Consider the following 8,685-nt stretch of genomic DNA (forward strand, 5'->3'; position numbering starts at 1 on the left):
TACATTATTACCAGATCTCACTGCAAAAGTTGGTGGTCACCTCCTTCCCATCTCTCTCCCTCTTCTCATTTTAGAAATTAGAAATACAAGAGAAATACAGAAGAGTCAAAAACAAACTGACTACCCTGTGTCCTCACTATATGGCAGAGCAGGGTTTCTAATCTGTGCTCACTGACTTGTGACTAAACCTCTAACATGTACGGAGGAGCCTGGTGGGCTACAGTCCATGGGGTCAAAAAGAGTCGAACACGACTGAGTGAATTCACTAACATGTGCACGGGGCTTCCCTTGTGGCTCAGCTGGTGAAGAATCTACCTGCGATGCGGGAGACCTGGGTTCAATCCCTGGGTTGGGAAGATCTCCTGGAGAAGGGAAAGGCTACCCACTCCAGTATTCTGGCCTGGAGAATTTCATGGACTGTATAGATCATGGAGTCACAAAGAGTTGGACACGATTGAGCGACTTTCAGTTCACTTACATGTACACATATATGTATGTGTTCCTGTTTAAAACATTTTTATTCTCATGTTTGAAGCCAGTCAGATAAGCGTGAACACAGAAAATCCTAGCAATTCATTCTCTGTATTCCCAGCCCTTCCCAAATGCTCTACAGATGCCTCTTTGTAGCAGCCAGCCTTATCCATTTTCTTTACATTGATGAAGATCACTGTGTTCAGTGCTCCTGCAACAATTCTGACAATGATGAGTATTTTTATTACCAAGAGTTGAATTGTGGTGTGGTGGAATATACCGCCATGTTTGCCAACTCTGGAACCTAGAAAGAGGAAGAAGATCACAAGTTTTGGTTCCTGCCAACATCATCCATTTTTCTCTGATTTACATATATACTAACAAGCAGCTGGGCTCAAAACACAGACTCACCTTGCCAGGAAGGCCCTCTGAGACTCAGCCCTGCTGCTGGGACCTCCTTTCCACCCTGCATATCCTTGGGGAGAGAGGGGAAGTTCTCCAAGAGTATTTTGTAATTTCATCCCTTCTCTGGTTTTGACACAGATTCATAGCATTGTGACCTATGTGAACTCTTTCTTTAATTAAAGAAATAAAAGTGTTTCTTCCTTTAATGCAGACCACAAGAGAGCTTCTGGGTTCAGGTCCCCTAGTCCAAGGACCATGTCCTTCTGCCAGAATTACTCCCAGATCTGCTGTTGAGTTGGCAGTGGCGTTCAAAAGGACACTGATGAGAAGATTTGAAGAACTGAAGAGCTGACATACTTTACTGTCCATCACCAACCTGCAGAGCCTTGTAACCAAGATGATAGCCACATAGCGATAGTAGCCTAAGAAAAAAGGATGCAAAGGGTGTTTTCTTCCAGGGCAGTCCAGGATATTGCTGTGAGCAGTTAGGGTCCAGTGCTGCCAACTCAAGGGGGCTGAGGCCTCTGTGGGCCTCTAGGACCCCAGAAGAAACATGGAACTCTCTGGACCCAGGGTGAGACACACCTGGTTTTAGATGCGTTACCCTATACACATTTTTCAACTAATCTGTCCTCTAGTTTTCCTTCTTATGGGAGCTATTTCAACATGGGTATTATATTAATTAACTATTTTTCATAATTTGATAGAAGTAATATTGGTACATTATGTTAAAAGTCCAATATTTACATGACTCATTAACATATATTAGTCTCCTTGGGCTGCCATAACACAGTGTCACAGACTGGGTGGCTTACAACACCGAACTTGATTTTTTCACAGTTCTGGAGCGCGTAAGCCCCAGATCAGCGTGTCAGCAGCTTTGACATCTCCTGAGGCCTCTCTCCTTGGCTTGCAGACGGCCGCCTTTTCCCTGCGTCATCACATGGTCTTCCCTCTGTGTGCACACCCCTGGTGTCTCTGGGGATCCAAATCTCTTCCCATGAGGACACCAGTCAAACTGGATTAGGTCCAGCCGTATGACCTCCTTTGATCGTAATCACTTCTTTTAATGCCTTGTTTCCAAATACAGTCACATTCTGAGGTGCTGGAGGGGTAGGGCTTTAACCCATAGAGTTGAGAGGGACACTGTTCAGCTCATAACAACCAACAAAGAGAAATCCTGTACCTACCCTTGCATGCCCTGGTTCTACTTCCTAAGAGCCTAACCCTCCTTTTCCTTTCTATATTTACTGCAATATTTATAAATGACTTATTTGTACTGCAGTTTCTTGCTTTTCTGATTTTAGCTATAATCTCTGACTTTTGTTATCGGAAATGAGGATATACCCTCAGTTCCACATGCTTTTTTGAAGTCTTCTAGAATTGTATTGTATTTTTTGGTTAGATTATTATTAAAAGTTTGCATTGTTATATTTATGTAAAAAATATTTACTGCCAATCCATGTAGTTTGTTATAATTACATTTGTATTTTCTGGTAGGGTCTTTCCAGGAGATGATAATTATTTCCATTTTTACTACTTTTCAACATCCTTATCACTGTCCACCCCATGTTCTCCACTGAAAGGAATCTCCTTTCATTATTGTGAACACATCCAGGAGTCCTGGTTTTCATTGGTTCACCTGCTCCATCTGAGATAGTCATTTTCCCAGATTGTGGCTTTGAGATCTTGTCTTTACTACTGTTCTTGGATTTTCGTTCAGCATCCTCCTAGAGAGTCCCTTCCCTTCTTGGTGTACTGGATCTTCTGTTTCTTGGATCTTAGTGTTTTTAGTTGTCTTAGCTTACCTCGTATTTTGCTTACTTTGGTGTAGCTCATGCACTAGTAGCTTCCTGAGAAAGAATGCCTAGAAGGTAAATGTGAAAAGATTTTGAATATGAGAGTCCTTTATTTCACTCTGTTATTTGCATGATAGTCAAATGTAGAATTTTGGTTTGGAAATACATGTCCTCTCAGATCTTTGCAGACATTAATTTCCTGCATTGGCATTGAGGAATCTATTGACTTTCTGATCCTTAACTTCTGTACATCACCAGTTTTTCCTTTGCTGTTGTTTCTCTTTATTTTCTTGATGTTTCTAGGATCTTTTCTTTGTCCCATTTCCAATCAGTGTTCCTGTTTTCAGAACCCACCTGCACTCCCATGTCCACAGATCCCTGGATTCTTCCGTTTCTGAGCCTTTCTGGCATTCTGAGAGCAAATTGCTCACTGATGGTCTTCCCTTGCTCTGTGCTGGGGGTTTTGCTAATTTTGCTCCTGTTACCTTCCCATCTGCTTCCAGCTTCTACCTTATGGTTGTATACTGCCTGCCAAGTTGGTTCAGTTGTGTCCAACTCTATGTGACCCCATGGACTGCAGCCTACCAGGCTTCTCTATCCATGGGATTCTCCAGGCAAGAACACTGGAGTGGGTTGCCATTTCCTTCTCCAATGCATGAAAGTGGAAAGTGAAAGTGAAGTCAGTCAGTCGTGTCTGACTCTTAGCGACCCCATGGACTGCAGCCCACCAGGCTCCTCCATCCATGGGATTTTCCGGGCAACAGTACTGGAGTGGGGTGCCATTGCCTTCTCCCTGTGGTTGTATAAGTATAGGTAAATATTCAAAATACAGTCACATTCTGAGTCACAGTTCCATTCTCTTAGTCCTTGTGTGTTTATGCTTTTAAGAAAAATCCTTTTACTGCCATCTTTTTGGAGAAATATACAAATATGAGGGCTTCCCTGATAGCTCACCTGGTAAAGAATCCACCTGCAATGCAGGAGACCCTGGTTCGATTCCTGGGTCAGGAAGTTCCCCTAGAGAAGGTATAGGCTACCCACTCCAGTATTCTTGGGCATCCCTGGTGGCTCAGATGGTAAAGAATCCACCTGCAATGTGAGAGACCTGGGTTCGATCCCTGGGTTGGGAAGATCCCCTGAAGGAGGGCATGGAAACCCACTCCAGTATTCTTGCTTGGAGAATCCCCATGGACAGAGGAGCCTGGTGGGCTACAGTCCATAGGGTTGCAAAGAGTTGGACACGACTGAGCAACAAAGCACAGCACAGCACATACAAATATGAATATTCAACACCCCCCCCCAACTTTTAAGTGGAAGTTCCTCATAGAATTATCATAAAATTCGAAATTGTGTGTGTGTGTGCGTGCGTGTGTGTGTGTGTGTGTGTGTGTGTATATTTAAAACCACTTATCTACAGAACCTGTTACATAGCAGGCACTGAAAATATCACATTTGTGTGTATATGTGTGTAGCATGGGGCTAACAGGGACTTAAGCACTCTGTGGGTCATATGATGGCCTGGAAGCAATCTTTGCATGAAGACTTTGTTGTTGTTTAGTTGCCAAGTTGTGTCCCACTCGTTGTGACCCCTGGACTGTAGCTCTCCAGGCTCCTCTGTCCATGGTATATCCCAGGCAAGAATACTGGAGTGGGTTACCATTTTTTTTCTCCAGAGGATCTTCCTAGCCCAGGTATCAAACCCACGACTTCTGCATTGGCAGGCAGATTCTTTACCACTGAGCCACCAGGGAAGCCCTTGTGAAGACTTACAAACATCTTTAAAAAAAAAAAAGACTTCTGACATGTCTGAGTAAACCTACAGTCAAAGAGAGAAGTATTTCTGAACATAGGATAGTATTTTTTGTTGCTAGACTCTGCCTTTCTCAGCCTCATGGATTCATGCCTGTGTCCTTGATAGAAAAAAAGGGTCTAAAAAGAAATGCAGCAGACTTTGGTTTTAGTTCAGTATTTGGCCATAACCTGCTATTCTGCTTTCAGCCTTCAGAAAGCGCACTTCATTATTTCTGGCATCCATGCCTCAATGATTATGTAGTTACAAATGTTATCAGTGTAACAGCATCAGAGACATGAAGGAGGCATGTAATTAAAGGTGTTATTAACATGTCTATACTGTCTTTAAAATCCAGCTTTAGAGGTGAAATGTACAGTGTGTGAAAGGGGAGTTACCCTCAGTGAAGGCTATAGAAAGAGTTTGAATACTTACCTATAACTTGCTGTAAGGACACTCAGAGAAGGCACTGCAGGAGTTTGAAGGCACTGGATTAGAGCTAGACAAATCAGTTTGCCACTCACATTCATCAGAGTTGATAATTAAAACTATGAAAGTTCTGTGATATATCTAGGAGCTGCTGCACTGAAAGGAAAGAATTAAGGGGAAAATACCGATAGATAAAGAGAAAAGAATCACCAAAGGGATCTTCAATTAATCAACCCAGAACATTTCTTGAGCACACTGTGTTGTCAGAATTCTAAAGATTTGGTCAGAGAGACTAGGAGGAAAGACAAAAAGAGGGCATCACCTTGGGATCCTACGTCAGTTGGTTAATGAGGTCATATTTTATACATTACAAGTCTGGGCAGAAGCCAAGAACAACAGTGGGGATATGGGATGTGAATTTGGTCATGGTCGGAGATGTGGGTAAATTCAATGATTTTGAAATGTAATCAGGTGGGAAAGATGCCCCCCCAAATCTAGCTGTTGGAAAATTCACAAACACACGATGAACAACAAGCGTACTTAAAGCGAATGGCAGAGAGGGACAGCAGTGGTGACCTGAGGGCCACGGTGAGCTGGGCCCCCTGGGCAGTGGGCACACAGGCTGTGCTGGGGGAGAGCACCACAGAGTTGTAAGAGGAGGGAGTCTCCTTTTTCATTCTCCTAAGAGACTTCACCTTGGAAAAGGATGGCATCATTGATGCCTTTTTGGATGGCAAAACCAAAAGGTTCTTTTTGGTTGTAATGACCTTGAGCTTGTATCCAGATGTGGCCAGCCTACTGCAGAGAGCTTATTTACCTGATCATTTCCCCTCAGATTTTGCGCCCGACCCACCCCCACCCCCCCACCATTGCTGTCACTCCACAAGCTCCAGTTCCTTTCAAATGCCATCTGAAAGCATTTATTTTTCTCTGTTACCCCTACCCCTTAATTTGCAGTGTCACTGGCTTTTGCTTAGTATTAGCAGCAGCAGCAGCAGTAATCCTTGGCGATTGTTTCCTCATTGGCAATTGTATGAAGTGTTTGGTGATACTGTTTTTTGGGGGAAGCTGGGGGAGTGAGGGAAATGCTATCATCAGAACTCCATGGCCTTTAAACGCAGTTTGGTGCCAGTACACTGGGGGATTCTCTGGCCCTCGTGGGAGTATTTCATTCTTACACACTAGGGATGTCCCGAGCGATCCACCCCAGTGCACCATTCACAATAGGGTTTGACTTTTAAATAGCTTTTTATTTGGTTGGAAAGAACAGATTCCCGCACAGTTTTTGGAATGCATGGAAAACCCCTATCATTTTCCTGTCTCAATACCCTCTTCACATGCAGCCCACACAGTTCTCTGCTTTACAAGAGAGAGAGGGATAGTGGGAGGGAGAAAGAGAGAGGTCACCGATGACGCTCAGGGCTCAGGGATGACCTTTCCTTCTTAGCTGTTCTGGGTAAGGTGTATTCCTTCACTGGGCAGCGTGCAGAAATAGTGAGTGGGCAGGAGCTTTATTCTTCCCTGATGTCACCACCCCCACCACCCACATGGCCTCATGACTACATTACGCAGTCGCTTCCTTTTGTTCCCGTGAAACACTTCTGACTATGAAAAGACTTATAAAAGAAGTTTGGGCTCATTGTTGAAAACTTGGATGGAGCCAAAAAGCATACAAGGGCAGAATAACAAAGAAACAAACCTCAGAATACCATTCCCAGAGCCAGCTACTCAAAACTTTGTGGTACTACAAATCAAGAATTTGTTTAATGATTTATTAAATATTTATTGAGTGCTTATGCTCTACCAGGCATTATGCTAGCTACATACAGAGGCAAATGGTGAGATCCTTACTCCTGTGAAAATGTGCCTGTATTAATGCAGGTCCTGTCTGAGATGTTTCCTGACCTTTTGTCTCCTGCACGATGTGTTTCTGCGGTCATTAAAGGCTCAGTTCCAAGGGCATCTATAGTCTGGGTTAGCTGATCCCTCTCCTGTCTTTATACAAGAATGATATCCTGCCCGTTTTCACAGCTATCTCCAGGCACACAGCCGCTGTCTGTGAACTCACGAAGTTAGAGTGTCCCAGTGGCAATGACTCTCGCCTCTCTACCATATGACCCAACAGTCCCTCTACGGGGCATATATACCCTGAGGAAACCAGAACTGAAAAAGACACATGTGCCCCAGTGCTCATTGCAGCACTCTTTACAATGGCTAGGACATGGGAGCAACCTAGCTGTCCATCAACAGATGAATGGGTAAAGAAGCTGTGGTACATATATACAATGGAATATTACTCAGCATAAAAAGGAACACATTTGAGTTAATTCTAATGAGGTGGATGAACCTAGAGCCTATTATATAGAGTGAAGTAAGTCAGAAAGAAAAATATGGTATAGCAACACATATATGTGGAATCTAGAAAGACGATCTAGAAATACTGATGAGCGTATTTGCAGGGCAGCGGTGGGGACAAAGACATAGAGAACAGATTTTGTGGACACAGTGGGTGGAGCTGAGGGGTGGGACAGATTTAGAAACTAACATGGAAACACACACATTACCATATGTGAAACAGATAGCCAGTGGAAATTTGCTGTATGACGTAGGGAGCTCACATGCTCTGTGACAACCTAGAGGGGTGAGATGAGGTGGGAGACAGGTTCATGAGGGAAGGAACATATGTATACCTATGGCTGATTCATGTTGATGTATGGCAGAAACTAACAATATTGTAAAGCAGCTATCCTCCAATTAAAAATAAATTTTGAAAGAATGGTTTCCTTGATAGAAATGACAGTGAGTATGGAGGTGAGGGGAAAGGAATAGCCCTGGCAGGTTGCTGTGCTGTTGATCTGGGAGATGGCGGGGGGAGAGGCAGTACACGGGCCAGAGCAGAACTTAGTGCTGGGTGGAGATGACTTTATTATGACACAGGATTGAGGAAAAATCAAGTAGAGAAGGAAAGGTTGAAGATTGTAAACAAAGGGCTAACTGATGAAACAGACTCACTGGAAAGAGTTCCAGAATACAAACTGGTCCATCCATACAAGGGTGGTGGCACTGCCAGGGGGCACCTTGGAATCGTGTGGGTTATCAGGGTGACTTGGGGCTGTTAAGGCATCAAATGGGCAGAGTCCAGAGATGTGGTGTGTCCTGCACTGGGTGATATAGTGAAGACAGTTTCCACATTCCAAGCAGCTTTCAAATGAGCTACTAGTCAGGAAGGTGAAAACTCTGTTTAGAATTATCTGAGCCTGGAACCTAGCACTGTTTTTCAGTGACAGAAAGTAATTTTTACATAGTTTTAATATGGATTAAATTTCCCAAAGATTCAACCACAGTATAAATCAAGGGAAGATTTCACTGGGAAATCTTTATATATATAAAATACTTTATAAAGCATTACTTATCATTTTGAATGGCATTTTCATTCCTACTGAAAGTGAAAGTGTTAGTCCTACTCAGTCTCATCTGCTCTTTGCGACCCCATGGACTGTAGCCTGCCAGCTTCCTCTGTCCATAAAATTCTCCAGGCAAGAATGCTGGAGTGGGTAGCCATTTCTTTCTCCAGGGGATCTTCCCAACCCAGGGATGGAACCTGAGTCTCGGGCATTGCAGGAAGATTATTTACCATCTGAGCCACCAGGGAAGCCCATGAGTTCTAAGATTAAGTACCTGAATCTGTCTACACATTCATAATTACCACACAGTGATTCTACATTGAGGTATAAGGATTTTTCTACCGTACTGTGTATTCAGTATAATAGTACCTGAGCCTTTACATATTGA

Source organism: Bubalus bubalis, chromosome 19, assembly GCF_019923935.1.
Source record: "Bubalus bubalis isolate 160015118507 breed Murrah chromosome 19, NDDB_SH_1, whole genome shotgun sequence".
Classification (NCBI taxonomy): domain Eukaryota; kingdom Metazoa; phylum Chordata; class Mammalia; order Artiodactyla; family Bovidae; genus Bubalus; species Bubalus bubalis.